The sequence below is a fragment of the Xenia sp. Carnegie-2017 genome, unplaced genomic scaffold, assembly GCF_021976095.1.
Source record: "Xenia sp. Carnegie-2017 unplaced genomic scaffold, XeniaSp_v1 HiC_scaffold_14, whole genome shotgun sequence".
In the NCBI taxonomy this organism is placed as follows: Eukaryota; Metazoa; Cnidaria; class Anthozoa; order Malacalcyonacea; family Xeniidae; genus Xenia; species Xenia sp. Carnegie-2017.
Genome location: NW_025813447.1, coordinates 3,005,350 through 3,027,125, shown reverse-complemented (window position 1 = coordinate 3,027,125; position 21,776 = coordinate 3,005,350). Strand labels below are relative to the sequence as shown.

The following is a 21,776-nucleotide window of genomic DNA, read 5'->3' as shown; positions in this document are numbered from 1 at the left end:
AAGTGTGTCTAGAAGATAGTGCCGTGCCCACATTATTTCAACAGGTGCAGGATGTTGAATGCACGGAGAGCACTGAAAAGGTGAGTGGTCATTTTTCTATTCATGATCACTCATATTGTCTTAAGTCTCCCAGGAGACTGAAAAGACAATTGGAAGATGTTATAGACCGGGCAGAGTCTTATAGAAAGAGGTTAAAAGTGTCTAATAAGAAAAAAGTAGACTGAAAAAGAAGGTAAATGATTTATTGTCAATCATTGATTGCCTTAAAGATGATAAAATGATCAGCTCTGATCAAGCTGAACTTCTTAATGCTTCACTATCTGGGGTTCCTGAAGATATTTTGAGTCGTTTAGTGGCAAACACTCAGGGTAAACAAGGTGCTCAATACCCCCCCAGAATTGCAAGCTTTTGCACTAACTTTGAAATTTTACTCGCCTAAGGCTTATGATTATGTTCGTGAGAAGTTTAATTTAGCCTTACCTCATCCAAGAGTAATTCGATCTTGGTATAATTCCATGGATGGTGACCCTGGTTTCACCAAAGATGCCTTGAATGCTTTGAAAGTGAAGGTTCAAGAAGCAAAGAAAGATGGCAAGGAAGTCATATGTGCATTGATGCTGGATGAAATGTCAATCCGCAAACACGTAGAATGGGATGGTCAAAAAAAGTTTGTGGTTATGTTGACCTTGGTACTGGGATTGATGATGATTCACTCCCTGAAGCAAAAGAAGTTTTGGTATACATGGCTGTTGCTCTAGATTCATCCTGGAAAGTACCAGTTGGTTACTTCTTGGTAGATGGCCTCACTGCAGAAGTAAAAGCAAATTTAACCAAGGAGTGTTTGATGCAGTTGCATGATGTTGGTGTTAAAGTTGGAAGTTTAACGTGTGATGGTCCATCCACACACCTTGCAATGATGAAGTTGCTTGGAGTGAAACTTTCACTTAATGATTTTCAAGTATATTTTTTTACATCCATCTGATTTAATGTTGAAAATTCATGCATTTTTAGATCCTTGTCATATGATCAAGCTTGTCAGAGGAGCAATTTCTGAATTGAGAACTCTGAAGGATGAAAAAGATGGTTTGGTAAGATGGCAATACTTAGTTGAGCTAGAAAACTGCAAGCCTCAGAGGGCTTGCGACTTGCCAACAACTAAAGAAAGCTCACATAAACTGGAAGCCACAGAAAATGAAGGTAATTTAGCAGTGCAAGCACTCAGCTCGAGTGTTGCAGATGCTTTAGAGTTCTGTGAAGGTAAGCTCAAACTTCCACAGTTTAAAGGGTGTGATAAAACAGTCAAATTCATTCGAGTATTTGATCGCTTGTTTGACGTTTTGAATTCCAGGAATCCAATTTCTAAAATTACAAAGCACCAATAAGGAAAGCGAATTACAAGCTGATAAAACCTTCCTGGATGAAGCAAGGCAATACATCTTAAATCTGAAGGGTGCTGATGGAAAGTCGATTTTTCCCATAAGAGGAAAACAGGATTCTTGGGGTTTCTGTTGTGCATTGAAGCAGTGCAAGGGCTTGCTGAGGATCTTGTTATAAGTGAAAATTCTCCCTTAAATATTTGCTTACTTATAAGACAAGTCAAGATCATTTAGAATTGTTTTTCAGCTGTGCGAGCGTCAGGAGGTTGGAACAACAACCCGACATCTCGACAGTTCAAAGCAGCGTACAAGCAGCTGTTGATGCGACATAACATTAAAGGAGGTCATGGAAATTGTGTTGCTCAGGATGGTACCGAAATTCTAAGTAGACTAGAAGATCGGTGTGAGAGTGAACAAATGTCGGCAGATATTTCCGATGTAAATACTGCAAGAAGATACGATCTAGAACTGCGTGGGCCAGAACAAACTGACCACGATTACAGCGACACCTCAAACTACATTCAGCTTTCAGACTACAAGGAGGCAGCAATATCGTATATTGCTGGCTATGTCGCAAAAATGGTGAAAAGGAAGATCCATTGTGATGATTGTATGGATGCTCTGACATCATCTAAAGAAAGAGCACCAGAACTATTTGTGGCATGGAAGAGCAACGGTGGTTTAAAAATACCAACTGACGATCTTCTGAAAGTGTGTCAGGAAACAGAGAAATGTGTAATGAGGATGGTAAATTCCTGCCATGGTGGCTTGCCACATGCAGCAAACATATCGAGTGCAATTGCTGCGACGGTATTATCTGTGTGTGAGAAAAAGTTTTAGCATGTTAGATGAGCATGTGTTAGAGTCGACAGTTACAGATAATCATGCTTATAAACTGATAAAGTGTTGTGCTGAGGCATTTGTGAAAATAAGAATGCATCACTTGACCAAAACGCAAAACGATAAGTTGCATAGTCAGAAAATTCGTAAAAAGCTGTCTAAGCTTGTGTTGTTCAATCATCAGTAGATTGAACGTTGCCTGGACACTATTGTGTTTTCGAGGCTTTGCCTGTGCCTAGAAATGGAATTTTTCATTTGACTATTCCATTTTTTTGAGGCTGTAGGCGTCCTGGCACATAGCAATATGTGTTTCGAGGAGAAATTTAATGGTGCCTGCACATTTGTGTTCGAGGCTTAAAAATGTAACATGAAATTATAACCTAGTTTACGTAACTAAACAATTAAAAAGAATGAGAAGTAATTCGAAATGCAAGTCTTCTATGTGAGTATTCCTCTACAACATAGTAGAACATAGAACCACAATAGCACAATATTCATTTTGAACTATTTTTTTTATACAGAAAAAATACTCAACAAAACAGCCCAATTGGACGACATAAGAAAACTATTTTGTGGTCCTAACATTGATAGCACTTTCAATCAGATCGAGCGTTGTAGTAAGTGCTTTTTTCAAAATTAAACCAGTCTGTCAATTGATAAATGAATTGTTAACGTTCTTTTAAAAATAAACGTTACTCAATATTAAACGCACGTGTTTAACTTACAGGTGACATTATGAATATTGCCGGGATGATCTGAATGCGGAAGTCCTTGAACAACGTTCATGATGCGTAACATTTTATCTTTAACATTTTTTTGTACCTTATAGTTCAATGAGTTCACATTGTTTATATAGTTTCTTGACTTGTAAAAAGCCAATGGTTAAACTTCGAATAACTTGAAAAAAAAATTTAGAAGAATGTTACTTGAATGCAGGGGTGTGACTTGAGTCTCGAGAATGGAGAGGGGAAACGTTGCAGAATTTGATTTGCCCAACAAAAACGTAGTGTAATTTTGTATGTTAATACCAGCGAAATCGCTTTTTACTTAGTTATGAGTTGATCCAAACGTCATCGTTAATATTTGCCGTTTTAATTTCCGCAAAATTACATGCTTTGCTCGACAAAACTGCTAACTTTTTGAAGGGAGAGGCTGAGCCACCACATATCAATCCCTCTCCAGGATTTACACCCTGTTTCAACGTTACTGATACAGCAATTAACGATTTGTGCACGCTAAATTTACATGTATATTATCATGGGAATCATCTCTTACAAACTATAAAAACTTTAAAATTCAATGCAATATTTAGTTCTTCATAGTTAAAAAAGTTTGATTTGTTAACCAATCAGAATACAGCATTGGCGTTTGTCATTTGCATTTTTTTCCCGCTTTTTTTAAATACTATAAATATTTTTAAAACTTGTCTGAATTTACCTTTGCTTATTTCTTGTTTTTATTGTATTTGCCAACTTTCTATTGTGGTCCATGGATGAAAAAGAGGTTAGTACAGATCAATAATTTAATAATTTCTGATCTGAAAAGCTTTATATGAAGCTTTCAGCATGGAAGTAAACAAAAAGTGATTCATTTACATGGTTTAAATCCCTTCTTGCAAAATATCTATTTACACTTTATCGTTTTTTGCATACAAAAACACCAGATGCTAGATTATACAGATGACGAAAAAGCAATGGACACTGGTATCAAATGTGTAAAAAATTTGTTTTTGTTTTGAAAACTGAAAATCACTCAAATAGTTCAATTGCATTCAAAACAGGTCAGGAAACTGAAGAGGAATATAACGAAAATGCAAGTGTGTATTTAGCCAAAAATGGTTATACTGTTTAATGATTGTTTTTTGCTTTATTACACAATACAACAATGCATCAAAATGTGCTAAAAATCTACTACTATTTGAGGTGGCTCCAATTCTGAAAACCAAAAAAATAAAGAAGGTAAACAGTGCTTTGTATACAATACTGTTCTCATTCATATATGATATATGCCCATCAGCTCTCTCATGATACTTTTGTCTTTTCACCATGAGTCTTTTCACCAAGAGTCTTTTAACCTGAAATTTAATCATACACATAACAAATCAAACAGCACCTAACAAACGATTTGTTTATTTAGAAAGCAATGTCGAAGCAAAAAGTTCATTTAAAGGTGTGGTATAGTGTATACATGTACTAATTGCCTTTGATGCCTGGCTGATAATTGCCATTGCTTTTTTTAATGAAGGAAGATGCTATAATTGTGGCCACAAAGGCCACAAAATGAATGAATGCAAGAAAAGTAATGACAAAAAATGAAATAACATTTCTTTCATGACCATTGTAATTGACAATTATATACTTTTTTTTGTAGAGTTTAATCGTATGAGAAGAAGTAAGTTTGATTGACCTAGTGATAAAACATCAGCGTGATTAGATGGTTGAAAACTTCAAGTTGCATGCATTATTGTTAACAGAAATAAGCTAATGACACAAACAAATAAAAAGTGTCATGAACTACAACTTCCTTATGAATATTTAACAGGAAGACGTTGCTACATATGCAAAAGATTGGGCCATGTTGCCAAGCAGTGTAGGGAAGGAAACCCACCAGTCAAAAACGTGCTGAACAATTGCAGCAACTGTACAATAAACCTTACAAGGAAATAAATTTTAAATATTTTTTTTTGACATTTAGTCATCTTTAGCAGAAATACAAAAAGATTATATATTGTTTTTTTTTCTCAAAACTTCATTAAAAGAAAATTCTTATTGCAAATATGTTGTGTAACTTAGTCTGATTTCACTAATATACATTACCACATTGACATAAATATGACTATAGAGTACTCTTTAAGAGTTAAGTAAAGAACAAATTCTGAAGAAACAAGACATCTTGAGATGTAAAAATGTGAATCAAAACAAGACATGAACTGTAAAATTTCGATTTATTTCAAAGTCATCCACAGACAGAATGATAATCGAAACCATGCATACACATATATTAAGAAATGGTTTCTTAACACGGGACTTAAGGCTAGCAAAGAATTACAACTCTTCTCTTAAATTACAATACACTCATTCCACCAGTCTGGTCTCTTGTTTCAATTCATCCTTTTAAAATATGACAGCTCTTCCAACTCCGCTTTCGTAAATATCAAACTATTTAATTTCTATTGCTTGACTTTCGTTACTTAATTCATTCATTGTAAATATATATGTGTATGCATGGTTTGGATTATCATTCTGTCTGAGGATGACTTTGAAATAAATCGAAATTTTACAGTTCACTTCGCGTTTTGTTTTCATTCACATTTTTTCATCTCGAGATATCTCGTTTCTTCAGAATTTGTTTTTTACTATCTTTTTTAAATTGTCGGCTGGACATGGCTTTAAGACTTTCTCCTTACCTTGAAAAGAGACCACATCGTCCACATCGTCCACATGTACATTAGACACGACGTTTAAAAACGTTCAAACGCAGCCAACAAAGAGTTCTTTCGTACATAGTTTATAGTTAATATCTTTCCTCGTAGGAGCCGATAACTGGAAAGCTAGGTTGACTCGCTGTTACGAATTGTAGGTTTTTATCGTGATTTTCATCAAAAAATTGCTTGCCGAATCCCAAATACACACATACATTTTCCTCACTCTTTCATCAGGAGGGAGTGGGAAATTGTGAAATTTTCGGAAAAGCGGTCAATTTCGGTAAATCTCAGCGGCAACGGACGAAATCCGCCATTTTTTTGGCGTCACCAGATATCTAAGGCCGCGCTTGAGATAGCCGCTCCAGTTATTATAGAACTCAATGGTTATTCCAGGTCAATTAAAATTCAACTGATCTGGTTACCAACGAGATATTCATTGGATTAGTCGTTAGTTTTCAATAATAAATAAAGCTGGATTTTTATCACGAAGTAAATGCGATAATAAAGTAAGAATAATTAATGAATTTTTAATTAATATGAATAGGTAATTTTTGAATTTCAAACATCAGTCGCGCGACGGATTTGACATACTCTAGATCCGCCCCTGCATTGTTACGTGAAGTAGGCCAAATGGCTGCATAATTTAAGCTCGATTTTTGACAGGCGACGGTTTTTGAGTACGAAGAGCCCATCCATATTTTCCCAGAAGTTATGCGAATGATTTGATCGAGAATTATTATAAAGAAAAAACACTGTCGTAATCTAGAAAAATGCCAACACCGCAGTCATTGAGTAAATAGATTATACGTAATTATTATAAATTAATAATATTGGTTATCAGTCATTGCCTCATAAACTGCTCCTCACAATAAGTATGTATTTCTAGAGTATTAAAACTGCATGCTGAATAAGAACCAAACTATCAAAAATTGGATCATATCTGTCAGGAAGATTTAGCAGAGACAATTTTCAAAATCTCTTTCAAAAACAGGAGCTAAGACATTCGATTTTGCTGTTTTTACCACTGCATACCTTTTACTGTGAATTCTTTGGTAATAAAATTTAAAAAAACTATATTTTCGACCATTCTTTGCAAATAACGTTGTTTGACTGCAAAAGCTTCCCACGTTGCAAGTATTCTCCTCATATTTTGACACGTCTCAAGTCTCATTGTTATTTGACGTTATGTAGACAATACCACACGTACGGTGCTTGCAAGTCTCGAACGGAATGCCCCGCGGCTATCCACAGAAATCCAAAACAACCGCAAGTAAACACAACTTTCATAACTTTCTATCTGCCCTTAAAGGACATCACTGATTTTTTTAGAAATCCGTGCCTACAACCAGTCAACTTTTAGTTAATGAATGTTATCTCGCGTATGTATTAAGCTATTTTTACGAAAAATCTTCTCATTGTCGTCCGAACTATAGCCCTGCGTTGTCCCAACTAAAGGGTGTCAAATCGATATATCAGACAACATTCATAACTTGGCTTTCTTTATTTGGAGGACATTCATTTCAAAAATATCTCACTAAAACATGACGCTATCCGTTGCTTCATTTAATAGTTGTGAAGCTAAAATGCAGTCTTTAAATAAAACAGTTGTATTTCAATTATACTATTCACAAATGGATAATTTTGTAAGAATTTCGATAGTTGCTATATAATTTTTGACGTACATTTATAAATAAATTATAGTTTTACCAGTAAAAGTAGCAGTAAGCCTCTAAAAGTACAGCCAATACACAAATATGACGCACCTCAATAATTTCCTTGAATGTTGCTTGTATTCCTTGATATATCCTTGTTTGTAAATATTGTTAAGGAAAGAGTTGTGCTCCTTTAACACTTACGATCTTAGGACGGTGGTATTTGTACTCGTTCTGTTCACAGTTTGCTTTAATACGAACAGTTTGATCATGGACATACCAAATTGTTCTAACCTAATAATAGCAAACATACTTATATATGGATATAAACGTGCCTAGTAGCTACTAGGGCACAATCAATAGCCGTAACGGGTAACTATATATTTAGCACGGCATGTCAATTGCATGCTCTTTCTTTGTGCAGACATCATGGCCAGAAGAAATCTTTGATTTGTGTAGTTTTATATGCTGTTCTGCAAAAATCTGTTATTTCACATGTTTTAAAGAGTGTATCAAAATTGCAGCGAAATTTTTTCATTGCAACTTTCATTATAAGCAAAATTATTGATTTCTTTAGAAAATGAATCTCATTCATAGCTTTTCCATTGAATGAACACAAAAATATTTGCATTGTGGGAGTAAAAAATGAGCTGGCTTCGCTACTGATCCACAACTAGAAAATAGCAAGCAAATAATACTGTTGGAATTCTCTCAAGAATGATTACACAATCCAACTATCTGAAAATCATTCATCAACTCATAACTGTCATTTGTATACCAGAGGACAGAGTTTCTTGATGTATCTTTGATTATGAACATTGTTTCAGGAAGGTTTTAAGATGATACGATGGCGGTGTTTGTGTTTGATACAGTTTAACCATTTATATTCATGTCTTAATTTTGGAAACTTCTAACGTAACTAAGATTGCAAGTGTCAAAAATTGCTGAACAATCGAGAGTCCTAATGGGTAACTACATTGTATGCATGGCATGTTAATTTTGCACTTTTCTTCTTTACCAAGATTTATATTTATAGTATTATGTGTATATATATACTATAGAAAACTATGATTAAAAAAAATACTTTCCTTGCACTCCTTACAATGGCGGTGATGGAAATTGCTTTATTCCAACGGCCGCATTTTTATTTTATTTATACATACAACGTAACAAACATACGTCACCCCCCAAATCACATAAATTACCTGCAATAGAAACATTAAACACGCCCGAACTTATCTCACTTACTATTTTCTCCGCCCCCCTCTACAAATTAAGACAGTTACCAAGATTGATAAACGATTCAACAAAATTCATCTTCATGAGTAAATATAAATTATGATGCTTTATGCTGTGTGTTTATTTACCCAGCATCATAGAAATTATAAAAGTATTCGCGTACAGAGACGTTCACTTTTTACTGACACGATTACACGCCAATTAAACACACTTTCACAAGTTATTCTCATGTTAAAAAATCATCGAAAGCTAACGCTAAGCAAGATATACCAGCATTTACATACACAACAGGGGTCTAACTATACACGCTTCTTTTGTGTAATAATTAGATCTTTTGAATCTTTTAAAAAATCAAACAAGCGTTATTTTAAATTGTTAAAACTGAGCTAGAACTAGCGAATCTACTTTACATGGTAAGGATTTATCATTGGTTTTGAAATATAATTAATTGCAATCGAGAAACTATTCATATTAAGTTTACAGTTTTTGCTTTTTGTGAAATTTCCTAAATAGCCAATAACGAAGATAAATTTCAAGTGCTATTTCATTCCTAGCTACGTTGATGTAAATGTTGATGAAGTATAACACACTAGAAGAGTCTTTGACTAGAAAAATTTGTTCCTTTATTAAGTAAACATATAAAATTGTATGCTACGCGTGCTTCAAGTGAATGGTTGTTTCACTTTTACTTTGTAAATATTTCTATGTGAGCGTAATTTGGTAAGAAAAATGAAATGTAACTGTATATAAATATGTGTAAGGTTTGTCGGCTTTATTTGAAACAATAAATTAACTCAACTGTTAAAGAAGCTTCCAATAAATCAATCTGATTGCACATATTTGACGGAATCTACTTTACCTATTTCAAATCTAACAAGGTTTGTGCAGCTGATACGTCTTCTGCCTTTTGATGTAGTTTTACTTTCACAGCTAGATCTAGAACTCGTCTCGATGCTTCTCTCAATGGAAATACTCGTTTGATTATGGCCTTAGAAAATTTTTTTTATTATGTATTATTTCAAAAGACAAAAATATGAAATAAATACGTTGCAAATACTTATTGGTAAAAGTAGAAAAACATATTAGAATAGCTTCAAAACATATTGGAATAGCTGGAATCTTTTTAAATGTTCCCCCAATACATCGCTTAGAGGTTATAATATTATTTTACTATTGCGTGACGACACGTAGAAAGGTCTCAAAGTACAAACGCTCTTGATTGTTTACATTTTTAATTATGTTATAAGTACATGTGTCTGATGCTGTAGTAGGTAAGCGGTTTGTTTGGATAAGCTCAACGTCTTTCAAAGCAAATCCTTAAGAAGCAATCCAGGTTTCTTGTTTTTCATCAAACTCAAACTAACGCAGTTAACATTTATTTACTTTTGAGAAAATTATAAATCAGTCCAAAACTACGTGTAACCGTAGGAGGCACGCAGCACCAAACTGAAAAATGCGGAAAACCAGCCTTTGTGTAAAAACAGTTAGTCCATTCATTTCTTGTAGACGCGCTAATAACTACACAAAATAATGTAATTATAGCTGCACGATAAGTAATAATTAGTTTCCGACCACGCATTTATATGCCACGCAAACACTTGTGCATGGGCAAATGACTAATTTATATAAAAAATTTCAATAGTTAAATGGCCATATTGCAAAGTATATGTAACATATAAAATATAATGTATTAAATTGATTGGCTGGTCTGGTAAAATCGCAATTAGTTTACAGCTAAAATCCTCACATAAACAAACAGTAATTATATACCAAATACAAAACAATTTTGTCAATAAAATAACATACAGCCATAGAAGACGAATAAGTCAAAATATTCATGCTAAAGATATATGGGAAGAAACACATACTAATGAGAGTCCATTTTCGTGTTTCCAGCTCATCATGCCAAATGCCATTAAAGTGTTTAGTATCCTTGAGTTGAGTTTTTATCCATGTAGTAATAGCTTTTGGATGATCACTGATAAACATGTCCAATGAATACTCTTTAGAAATTCAAATGCACTTTTAGCACCATCAAATTCTTTCGTATTGCTGCTGCCTACTTCGTTTGCCCGTAAAGATGAAATACCTTCATGTTATGCCTGTCTAATTATATTATTATAAGAAATTAAGTTTATGTGCTACAGATGTATACAGTAAGTATAATTAAGAATAAGATGATAGAATACTAATGTTTGTCATAACATTATCAGCTAGATGCTTTCTCAAAATCGAAGGTTGGCTATACTTCATGTGTGAAATTCCCTTCAAACATTTGGTACGAATTTGTGCTTCACATGAACATAAGAGTTTTAAGAAGGTGATAGACAAAAAAACACTAACTCATTATGAATACTACATGGTTTCTTCATCAATCCTATCATACAAAATAGATTTATAGAGTAATTTACATGAATCTGAAGCATAGCCTATATAAATATCATAGTGCACCAACCTTATGTTGAGTTTTTTGTTATAGATTTGTCCATATCTCCCGATTGACTAGATTCTTTAAAAGAGGAAAAATCCAATGAAGCATTATCTTTAATATGCTTTTCGTCTAGCTCTTCATCGGGTAGCATCTACATAGGCTGGCAAGTTTTTTTCTTCTCGTGCGAGCTGCTTGTCTTTTGAAGGACCTTGATATTTTTCTTTAAAACTGTTGCCTAATTGACAAATAATATATTATATGTTAAATAATGAACTGCTAATTTGTAAATCATTAAAGTTTTCTTTAGGCATAGAAATAAATTGTTTCTAAATAATGAATTATTTAAGCAAAAAATGAGACCATATAACCTGTAAATATTTTTTTATATATGACGCCCTAGAGTCGCGTTGTTGGTTCCAAGAGTCCGTTAAAGTGGGGCATTCAAAAAATTAGGAGTTTCTGTAAACTTAGCATTAGCTACTTTTATAAACATTTTCGCAACTTTTTACCCGTGACCAATTGACAAGCTCGTTTTAATACCCAACCAGTGGCGGATTACTAATTACGAAGGGGCCTGTAGGCTAAGACGAATTTGTGGGCCTTTAAGCAATAAATACTCCTCCCACTATGTTTAGTTTTCCTTTTCTTGGGGAAAAAGCGAATACATCATGAGTTCTGTGCATTGCGCATTCGAACAGTAGATAGTACGAAAGCCATTTTTTCTCTGCATTCGATTGCTTGTAAGGTGTTTAACAGCATACGTGATCTAACTTAAGCACATTTAGCTACCCCAGAATAGCAAAAATGTTCAAATCCTAATTACGTCTAGATACAACGGGCCTCTCGAAAGCACGCGCCCGTAGGCTTAAGCCTACTTAGCTTAGTGGATAATCCGCCCTTGACCCCCACCCGGTCTTCGCCGAAGAAACGTCATTAATAACAGAATGCAACGCATAAATAGGTTTGCATCTTGTGTAAAACAAAAGCTTTAAAAAATTAAAGCTTTAAAATGATGCTATTCTATGACGATCGTGCTACTCAAAGTCAAACAATACATATGTGCAATTTTTTCATCGTGAATGATCATCAATCAAGAGACCATCTCTTTGATGGCTTCTTGCACATGTAACGACTCTAATAATACAATAATGAACTTAAGCTTTCAACGTTTTGGCTGACACGAACGTCATGAGTTACGTTTGGGAACTAGATCTATGACGGCGGTTTTGATGTAAAGGTTTTCGTTAAGCTGACTCAAAATGTAAGCTAAGCTTTCTTTTGCCTTCAATGGAGTTTGGAATTTTTGTTTTAATATTGTGTCAGCATAACACAATTTTAGGGAATAAAACAAAAAAATTACGCTTACCTCTCACGTTTCTGTTAAAAAACAAGAGCGCAAAAACAACCAATTTGCCTTCTTTGACTTCAAACACGGCTACGTCATCAAAATCGTTAAATTTACTTCCACTTGACGTTACAGATTTCAAAATATCTCTAATTTAAGCTCTCTAATATAAAGGAAGAGCAAAGTGAACTCACAAAAATAAGACTTAACTCGTACTATTATTACTTTCAAACGCAGGATTTAAATGTCGAAATGGATTCAACAAAAAAGAGGATTGACATATTGTCTTTCGATGGCGGAGGAAGTCGAGGTGTAATGGAAGTGAAGATTCTCGACGACGTTTTACGTTTGGCAACGATTGTTTTGAAAACACCTGAGACTGTGAAATATCTTGTAAAGGAAGAAAATTATGAAAAAGAAGAAAACTTCCTGGAAGATCGCGCAGTTCGAGAACGTTTGATCAACGATTTGAGAGAAGTTAAGGATCCCATTCATCCAGCTGAAGTGTACGAGATGATAGTTGGTACCAGCACAGGAGGCCTGATCGCGTTTGGTTTAGTTGGCGGAAATAAAGTGGGGAAAGATCACCATACAAGAAAACAAATGAGCATAAATGAATGCATTCATATGTATCTCACAAAGGCTAGAGAAATTTTTAGGAAGACCTGTTCTCAGTGGTTTTTTTCTCACATACCTGGGTTGTCTAGCATCCCACTTGTGGCATATTCGCAAGATAACGTAAAAAAAGTCCTGCAGAATCAGTTTGGTGATTGCAGCTTAAGTGATTTAAGTGGTGAGGATCCTTTGAAACCTGTTGCTGGAGCTGTTGCAAGAAAAATCGGCAAAAACAAAGATCTGGTGCTGTTTGATACAGCAAGCGATTACTACAAGAGTTACAAAGCTTACGAAGTCTTACTCGCAACATCAAATGCTCCAGTTTACTTTGACACTCCAGTCAAAATTGGCGACGATGAATTTGTCGATGGAGGCGTTGGTGGAAATTGTCCTTTGGCACAAGCAATTCCCAGAGCACAGGAACTTTTTGGAAAAGATGGTAAACACGTAGAAATAGTTTCTGTTTTATCAATTGCACCTCCCTCGTCTTCAGAATCAGAAATTCCTTCTAATGGTGGTCTTACAAGTTGGTTACATTATTTTGTCAACGAATCAACCAATGGAAACGCAGTGTACAACGACGTTGTGAAGCAACATAGATGTGACAAAACTTTGTTTCAAAGGTTGTCGCCACGTGGTAAGAGCTTACAATCGTTTAAAATTGACGATGTCGATGTCCAAAAGATGTTAGATTACATGGAAAAAGAAAAGGCTAAGGATGACATGTTTATCGTCGACGTTGTTGCCACTGCAATGGCTGTTGTCTTTACGTCTGTTGAAAAAGTGAAAAATGAGCAGAAAACCACGTTGACCACAGCAGCACAACTTGCTAAAGTTGCAGGACTTGCCTACGAAAGCAGGAAAGAATATGAATCAGCAATCGTTTCATACCAAACAAGCAAACGTCTGGAAGAGAAAGTCGGAATTGATTTCACTTATTTCGAAGTCTCATATAAAATTGCAAAATGCACGAAAAAACAGGGTAATTTCCAATTGGCAATGAACTTATTCAAATCCAACGTGAAAGACCTTGTCAGTCAACAAGATGATGAAAATAGTTATGATCTGCTTGTCGATAACATGCTCGAAATAGCAGACTGTTACCTTGCAACGTTTCGATATGCTGATGCAGAAAAATATTTAAAGGAAATCCATAAACAGTACATCAAAGAGAAAAGAAATTTGCACGTGTCCTAACCAATGAAGCATGGTGCAAGCAGGAACTAGGAAAATATGAAGAAGCTGTCAAACTTTATAGGAGGCAGCTACATACACCGCAGATGACCTCAATACTGAAAAGGCAGAAATTCTGAATAACATTGGATTATGTTTCGTAAGTCTTGGAATGAAAGAAAAGGGCTTGAGTTTGTTCGGCAAGCCCAAGACATAAGGAAGAACTTAAATACGCCGAATAAGGATTCCCTAGTGGCTGAATCTCTTTTCAACGTTGGGTTTTGCTTGTTGAAGAAAGGTGATTATGAGGAGGCTATGAAAAATCTGGAGGATGCTAAAGTTATATACGATCAACTTGGGGACGAGATAAGCATTTCCTTAGCACTGAGAAATTTGGCTGCATGCCTGTCTTTAAAAGATCCCCCAAAATACGACCTTGCTTTGGTTTACGCCCAACAGGCTCTGGAAAAGATAAAAAATTCTGTCCATCATTACCACAATCCTGGAATTTCTAGAAGCTTGTCAGTTCTTGGTTTCTGCCTTTTCAAGGCGGGAAGGTTTAATGAAGCAAAGCAAAACCTGTTAGAAGCTTTGGACATCACCGAAATTTTGTTTTCAGAAGACCATCCATGGCTGATAGACATTTATCAGCTGCTCTACGAATTGCATACAAAAGATGGCGAGCAGAAGGAGGCGGAGAAATACGAAACGAAAAAGATAAGCATAGTCAATGAGATAGAAAAAATGGCTAAGGATGTGGATACGACTAAAGATGTAAGATGGAAGTCTCTTCACGGACTTCCTTTTTTCTGAAAACATTGGAAATGTTTTCATAGTAAAGTTTATATAGCTTGGGTAAGGATAACTATAATAACATGAACTACACAGGAGAATAGAAAGAACATAGTTAACCTTACATATGCATAGCTAAGCGACACCAAACACTTTTTTACATAGCCCAAAAAGGTTCGTGTAAATAACTAATCAGGTAATGAATGTAGAATGTCACAGAATAAACACTTGAAAAGCATTTAGCAACATTAATCTTTAGTGTTTTTCGAAAACAACTTGACAGAAAGATACAACGACAAAGCATTCAAGCAGGGACTTCTTAAACTATCATTTAAATTATTTAAAATCTCTCGAGGAACAATGTTTCGTAACTTTATATTTATTTCATGGACATCTCTGTACTTTCGAAAAGATATGGATTTAGGCATCCACTTTAGGATATTTGCGAGACAAATTACACAGTATCTAAACACCTGCCACATTTACGAATAACCACATTCAATGTTTGAAAAGTACGGTTTCTTAAAAGTTTATTTTTAAGGGGAGGAGTGACAATTTTTCAGATATTTTACGCATGACATTGCCAATGAGGTAAATATAGAAGAGCACAGGGGCCGATTGCTCGAGGCATGGATAGCGTTATCCATTGCATAGAAGCAAATTTTTTTAAATGGTCAGAAACCTTCTTAAAAAGGTAAAATGTAAGGTTTGAACTGAGCAATCATTGTAATAAAATATTGCTTCTAAGATAACAAAGTATCTTGGTGGTATGCAACTTTTAACTAGTACGCTTGTTGTTTGTCGGCAGGATTTCGCCATTTTTGTCACCTATTTGTCGTAAATACGGCTAACTCGCGTTCTTTTACAATTTTGCGATATGATGCCCGGTTTTTCAATAAGATCTTACCCAGTGCGTGCCTGCACCTCTGCAATTTATTTATTGCAAGATTCTTTGATGTGATTGCAGTTGATTTGACCTTTCCAAGTTATATCACGAAGCTCGTTCAATGATTCATTACGTTTGTTGCTAAGTTCATAAGTACCATCCAATCAAATTGTATGTTTGGAATAAAAGCCGGTTACGAAAGTCTATCTAAACGTTTAAACTTTACAATACAAACGAACTAGGTTGACTGTAGCTGGTTGGATGTTTCACATTATGTCACACGTTATCGCTCTCGGGCTTGTGACATATATATGTTGGTTTGCTGTACCCGGAACAAGTAAGACGTCATTGACATTTTTTATAATAAAGCCTAATTTACATTAGCAACTTCCATTGTTAATGCCAATAAATCAAATAATGGCATTCATTATGTCTGATCAAATGAGTTTCTTAAACTTGTTCACATTTAGTAAATAGTCTTTGACAAACATTTTGTTTGATTGTTTTGATGATTTGATATTTGATATACCATCGTTTTTAATTACTATGATTTTACAAGATGGGGAGAGGGGGTGGCAACATGACAAATTTTTATTGCACTTTTATGGTTACCAATCAAAGTTGCCAGCACAAATGATGCGGGGCCTCCGATTAAAGCTTGATTCAACTAAGGTTAGTTTGAACTGTCTAGTAACATGAAGTTTAACTCAATAATGTGCTAAACTTCAGTAGATAAACAGCCACTTACAGATTTTGGATTGCCATTTAAACTCCATAATTATGCATTTTAATTAATTGTTTTGACAATCAGTAATCATTGAAACATTTACCTTACTGGGTTTGCTTTGCGACAGCATAACACGAAACACAATAAGTTTTCCTACCTTAATGTCATTACTTACCTTTCATTGTACAGGTCTATTTTCATGGCATCCAACACTGATGATACTTGGTGTGAGTAAACTGTAAGAGATAATATACCATCAAATTTTTATCATCAATTACCAATAACCAAGTAAACAAATATGCATGCAACTTTTAAAGGATTTGATCATAATAAAAAAATATTGGATGTTTTGAATGTGTGGTCAGATTTGATAATTTTTATTACCATATCTGCTCTGCAGGGGCGGATCTAGAGTATGTCAAATCCGTCGCGCGACTGATGTTTGAAATTCAAAAATTACCTATTCATATTAATTAAAAATTCATTAATTATTCTTACTTTATTATCGCATTTACTTCGTGATAAAAATCCAGCTTTATTTATTATTGAAAACTAATGACTAATGCAATGAATATCTCCTTGGTAACCAGATCAGTTGAATTTTAATTGACCTGGAATAACCGACTGATAAGCGGGTGGCTTGACTGGTTCGACTTATAAAGGAGTCTATGAACGCCAGAAACACTATTTTATTGGTCAATGGCCAGATCAGTGGACAGTCTGGAATAATCTCGACCGATAATAGGGTGGCCGGACCTATAAGGGAGTCCAATTGCTATCTTACAATTGGTTCATTTGAATTTTGTCTTACTGTGATTGGTTTGACCGATTTCGACTGATAGCCAACTGAACTAACATAGTCAAGCTCAATGTCTGAATTGAATGTTTGATCGTTCATAGTAATTTTCTGAAGCATGATAGAAACTAAACTACAATCAGATGGAATTCATGGAAATCTTTTACAAATTCATATATTGACATGAATGCTGCTTTCCAAACTGGGAATTTTTTCAAGAGGGTAAAAAATTTATGGATGAATTGTAAATGCTTGGCAAAGACGATCTCGCGAGCGACATTTCAGTCATTGATGTTCAAAAGAAAGCCAACATTGTTTTGAGTTTTATCAGCAGAAATTTACATCGAAAATCGTAAGTAAAGGACAAGTGAAGTGTATGCATGAATGCAATATATCAAAGTCAATTTATGCGAGTGTGTGATGCGATTTATGTTAATATGGCGTATGGTAAGCAGATTGATGCTTCTAAAATTGTTGTTGCCGAAGGACTTTTAGCTATGATTTCTTTAATGCTTGGCCGTTATATGGCAGCGAAATCCTACATTTCTGCAAATATATTTCAATGGACAAAAAATCTGTAGCCATAAGGTGCCATACTATTATTTACTTTATCATAAACAAATGTTTGGGGCTTTTCAGTTTATGATCATTGATCATTCAATCATTAGACAGTTATACTACATATTGTTTAAGATTTGAGAAAACTAACATTGATTACATGAGAAGCTGTTTACTATAACCTGTGATTTTGAGTCTTATGATCCATGAAGCTTTTTTATTTTGACAATTTGACTGGAATGGTATTAAACCTGAGTATTTCACATACATGAAATGTTGTCCCATGTCACATATTGTCCCCTTTTCTAACTGAACACCTCATGTAGAGATGTAAAGGTGTGTTAATCTACGGCTCATACCAGATTGTTGCCATAAATTCCAAAGGGCTATTGATGTATGAAAAGCATTTTCTATAAAGTAAAAATGTCTTCCTATGTATGCAGATAAACCTTGAAATTTGGCAAAACAGCAAAGTATTTTTCATGATCACTAGGTAATTTTTCTGATGATCATTATAATTTCTAAACTAAATTATTTTAGATTTACATTTAAACAAGCTTTGATCATATGAAAAGATATTTATCACAACCAGTAAGCATGACACATAAACCATTTTAACATTCATGTAATTATATAATTAAAGACATGTTGGTTACATTCTGTTTGTATTTGATAATACAATGCTACTAGTGATTGCTATATAGCACACCTTGCAGAAGATAATAGTCTAGTGAAATGCCTAATAAACATTTATGGCATTAAGCTAACCTTAACTGCAAATTTTCACTCTGATAATTTTTGCTTAATCTTTGGCAGAAAAAAATTTTGAGTTTTTCTCAAAGGGTGAATTTGCTGGCACTGATGTGGAGATGGGTAAAGAGTTACAATAAACTTGCATGGTTTGAAGTCTGAGCTTTTCTATATCTATGAACTGTCACTTGTAGTACTAAATTTCTAACTTAACTTATTAGAGGTTTGAATGGTAATACATAGAGGTAATACATAGAGGTTTGAATGGGGTCTCTAGGGGGTCTATGCCTGACAACTTGGTAGAAATTTTAAAGAATATATCTGTTTTGAATAGCGTTATTGTAAATAAATCTTACGTTCCTAGACATGCTAATGAGCCATATATTTGGCATGATAATGAGCCTAAATATTTGGCAAAACATTCAAGTATTGTTCACTTTATTTTTTTTGAAAAACGTAAGAAAAATGTGTTGTTTTACGCAAAACGATGCCCACAAAATACATTTTGTATTGCTCTAAAACGCTGAAAATGGCATTTTCAAGACTCTGAAATTCAAAATTTCTCAGGGAGAATGCCTCAGATTCCCCAGGTGCGGAGCGCCTCCGACGTTTTATGACTGATGTTTGAAAATCCTAGATCCGCCCTGCTGCTCTGGTAAGATTAGACAGCCCTACCTGATTATATAAATAATTGAAACAGGGGGGGAGGCATTCTACATGGATAAACACATTAGTCATAATAAATTAGGCATGTATGGTCACACTCATGTGAAATGGTGTTACATAATGTACAGTCTTTGTAAGTTATTGAAATGAGATAAGTGTAATATGCAATAAAATAACAGTGCTAATTACTTTAATGTTTTAGAAATCAACTTTCAAAGTTTGTGTTAACATATGGCCTTAGTACTGATAGAGGTAAGAATGTTTTACATCTTAATTTTAGTTTGGTTTTTTCATGCTGGAGGCAATTCTAATATTTTCAAAAAACAGTAACCTTTTCCCAAATGCAACTCAAGCAGTCAAGGTTCGGTGCCATTGGATCCTCCAAATTTTGGCAACATCTTGTGCTGTTGGAGGATTTCTTGTCATCTTTATAAACAAGAATCGAAGCAATAAGCCACATTTCATATCCTGGCATGGCATTCTTGGAGCCATCACTATGTTCCTAACATGTATTCAAACATCCATGGGTACTGGATTACTATATCCCAAATTACCATTATTTAACACATTAAAGTTAGTCACATTAAAGAGACTTCATGCTTTATCCGGAGCTCTTTTTTTCATTCTCAGTTGTTTGGTAATTTTCGTAAGTCTCTATTCAAATTGGTTTGTAAGGAAGGCTGGGTTGTATACTCTTAGTTGGTGGACATGTGCTGTTTGTATTATAATGCTAGCAGTCTTTGTAACTAACCAAATTGCACAAGTGTATTTGTTTAAGAAAAAGTGATATAATCAACTATCAAAACGTTACAGTTGAATAAAAAAGTAATAAAATTTATACCTTGAAGCACTGGTCACCGTGTTGGAAAAGTATCATTAAATGTTTTCTCTTTTCATCTGCTTTTTTTGTGTTTTTCATTTTTATCCCCTTATTTTCACGAACATTGTTTGCAAAATACCTCATGACATTTATATTTGCAATCCTAAATCAGATATATTTGCCTTATTAGATTTATGGTCAAGTAACACGACAAAATATAATATAAATATAATACAGATCTAAATATAATACAGGAAAACAAGATGTGATCAGAGTTAATATCAAATTTAGTGAACTGTAGCCATTTTGATTCGAAAACATTTACCATACAATATTTCATAAACGCCCGAGACATTTGAAAATTCTATCAGTTTTTTTTTGGAGGGAGGAGTGATACATACGGTGCGTGTAAAATCATTTCTATCATTATTTACCATAAATTTAGATCTAAATGTGTTGAATGAGCTAAAATTTTATAGGTGAGGGGGAAGGCAGACTATTTTTCCAACACATAGATCAATATATAACCATCGCATGCAACCCTCGACATTAACTACTCGAATACTACATTTATTCATATTACTGTTCAACAAACAATCACATGATTAATAAATAAAAATTCGATTACAGCAATAATCTAATTGTAGTTATTTATGACAAAATTATATCACAGCTCTACGTAAAAATAAAAAATTCACAGGAAACATGTAAAATGAAATTTAGTCAAAAGTATCTTATGCTGAAGTTGGATTATTTTTCCATATCAGTTTAAATGTTTCTTCAACACTCCTAGTCATATTTGCTATCTCTTCGTCTATACTTATCAATTTCCCCTTGTAACTTTCCGCAATCTGCATGTCGTCGTTTTTCATATATATCTTGGAGAGAAGCTTGTAAACCTCAGCCAGCAATGGATGATATCAGGCAGACAAATGGGACAAATTGATTTTTCTGGCTAATTGGAATGAAGAAATGGCTGACTGCATCCAATAATACAATTAAATATACTGCATCAATTCGCACTTTCTTTCATACTTATAACGTACTTATTTCACTTAGTGCTTCAGGACATATACACGAAGGCCAAAATTAAATTAGAAAAGAACCTTCGATGTTTAGTGATAGCAATGTTAAAACAAACCTCCGGTTTGGCCCTAAATATGGACACTGCTTTTCCAAAACAAAACGGAGGGAAAACCAGCGGATTCAGTGAAAAACCTTCCAAAGGAAAAAGGAAATTTTTTGTGATTTTAGCTTGTTTTAAGTTAGGTAAATCATGTTAAAGTAAATTGAACTCGGGAGTATCGTTACATGTTTGTAAATGTCGATCGTCCAGGTTGGTATAGTCCTGAGAAGACTGTTTCTGTTGTTGTTGACTGACGTTTCGACAACCTTAGCGGTAGTCATCTTCAGAGTCGAAAAAAAAATTAATCAATTTTTCGTTTTATTTTTTGGTGAATATTTTGTAATCAAAATGATCTATTGTATCCAGTGGCGACGAGAGGCAGCCCGTTTTTTACTTTACATTTCATATATAGTTTTGCGTTCAATAACTCGATAAACATTGAGCGGAATTTAGTTACCGAATAAATAAACAATAATTTTGATGAAAAGGATGCATTTTAGGACATGAAACTTGGGCTTGTTTTGACTTCGCCTTTACATTGAAGTAGCCAGACTACACGT

The 21,776-nt window shown here is 34.4% G+C and overlaps 4 long non-coding RNA genes across 4 annotated transcripts; 3 read left to right on the top strand and 1 right to left on the bottom strand.

Moving 5' to 3' along the window:
- Nucleotides 1-2,218: 2,218 nt before the first annotated feature.
- Nucleotides 2,219-3,159, top strand: LOC124434901. The gene is made up of 3 exons (XR_006944934.1): nt 2,219-2,658; nt 2,738-2,833; nt 2,944-3,159. It is a non-coding gene; the product is annotated as an uncharacterized LOC124434901 (long non-coding RNA).
- An 876-nt stretch (nt 3,160-4,035) lies between these two features.
- On the bottom strand, nt 4,036-5,836 carry LOC124434902. Its single transcript, XR_006944935.1, has 2 exons — nt 5,623-5,836; nt 4,036-4,290 (listed from the first exon to the last, which is right to left on the bottom strand). It is a non-coding gene; the product is annotated as an uncharacterized LOC124434902 (long non-coding RNA).
- Nucleotides 4,351-4,869, top strand: LOC124434900. The gene is made up of 4 exons (XR_006944933.1): nt 4,351-4,385; nt 4,461-4,514; nt 4,587-4,607; nt 4,758-4,869. It is a non-coding gene; the product is annotated as an uncharacterized LOC124434900 (long non-coding RNA).
- Nucleotides 5,837-15,810: 9,974 nt separating the features above from the next.
- Nucleotides 15,811-19,793, top strand: LOC124434684. The gene is made up of 3 exons (XR_006944860.1): nt 15,811-16,110; nt 16,690-16,727; nt 19,551-19,793. It is a non-coding gene; the product is annotated as an uncharacterized LOC124434684 (long non-coding RNA).
- Nucleotides 19,794-21,776: the final 1,983 nt, after the last annotated feature.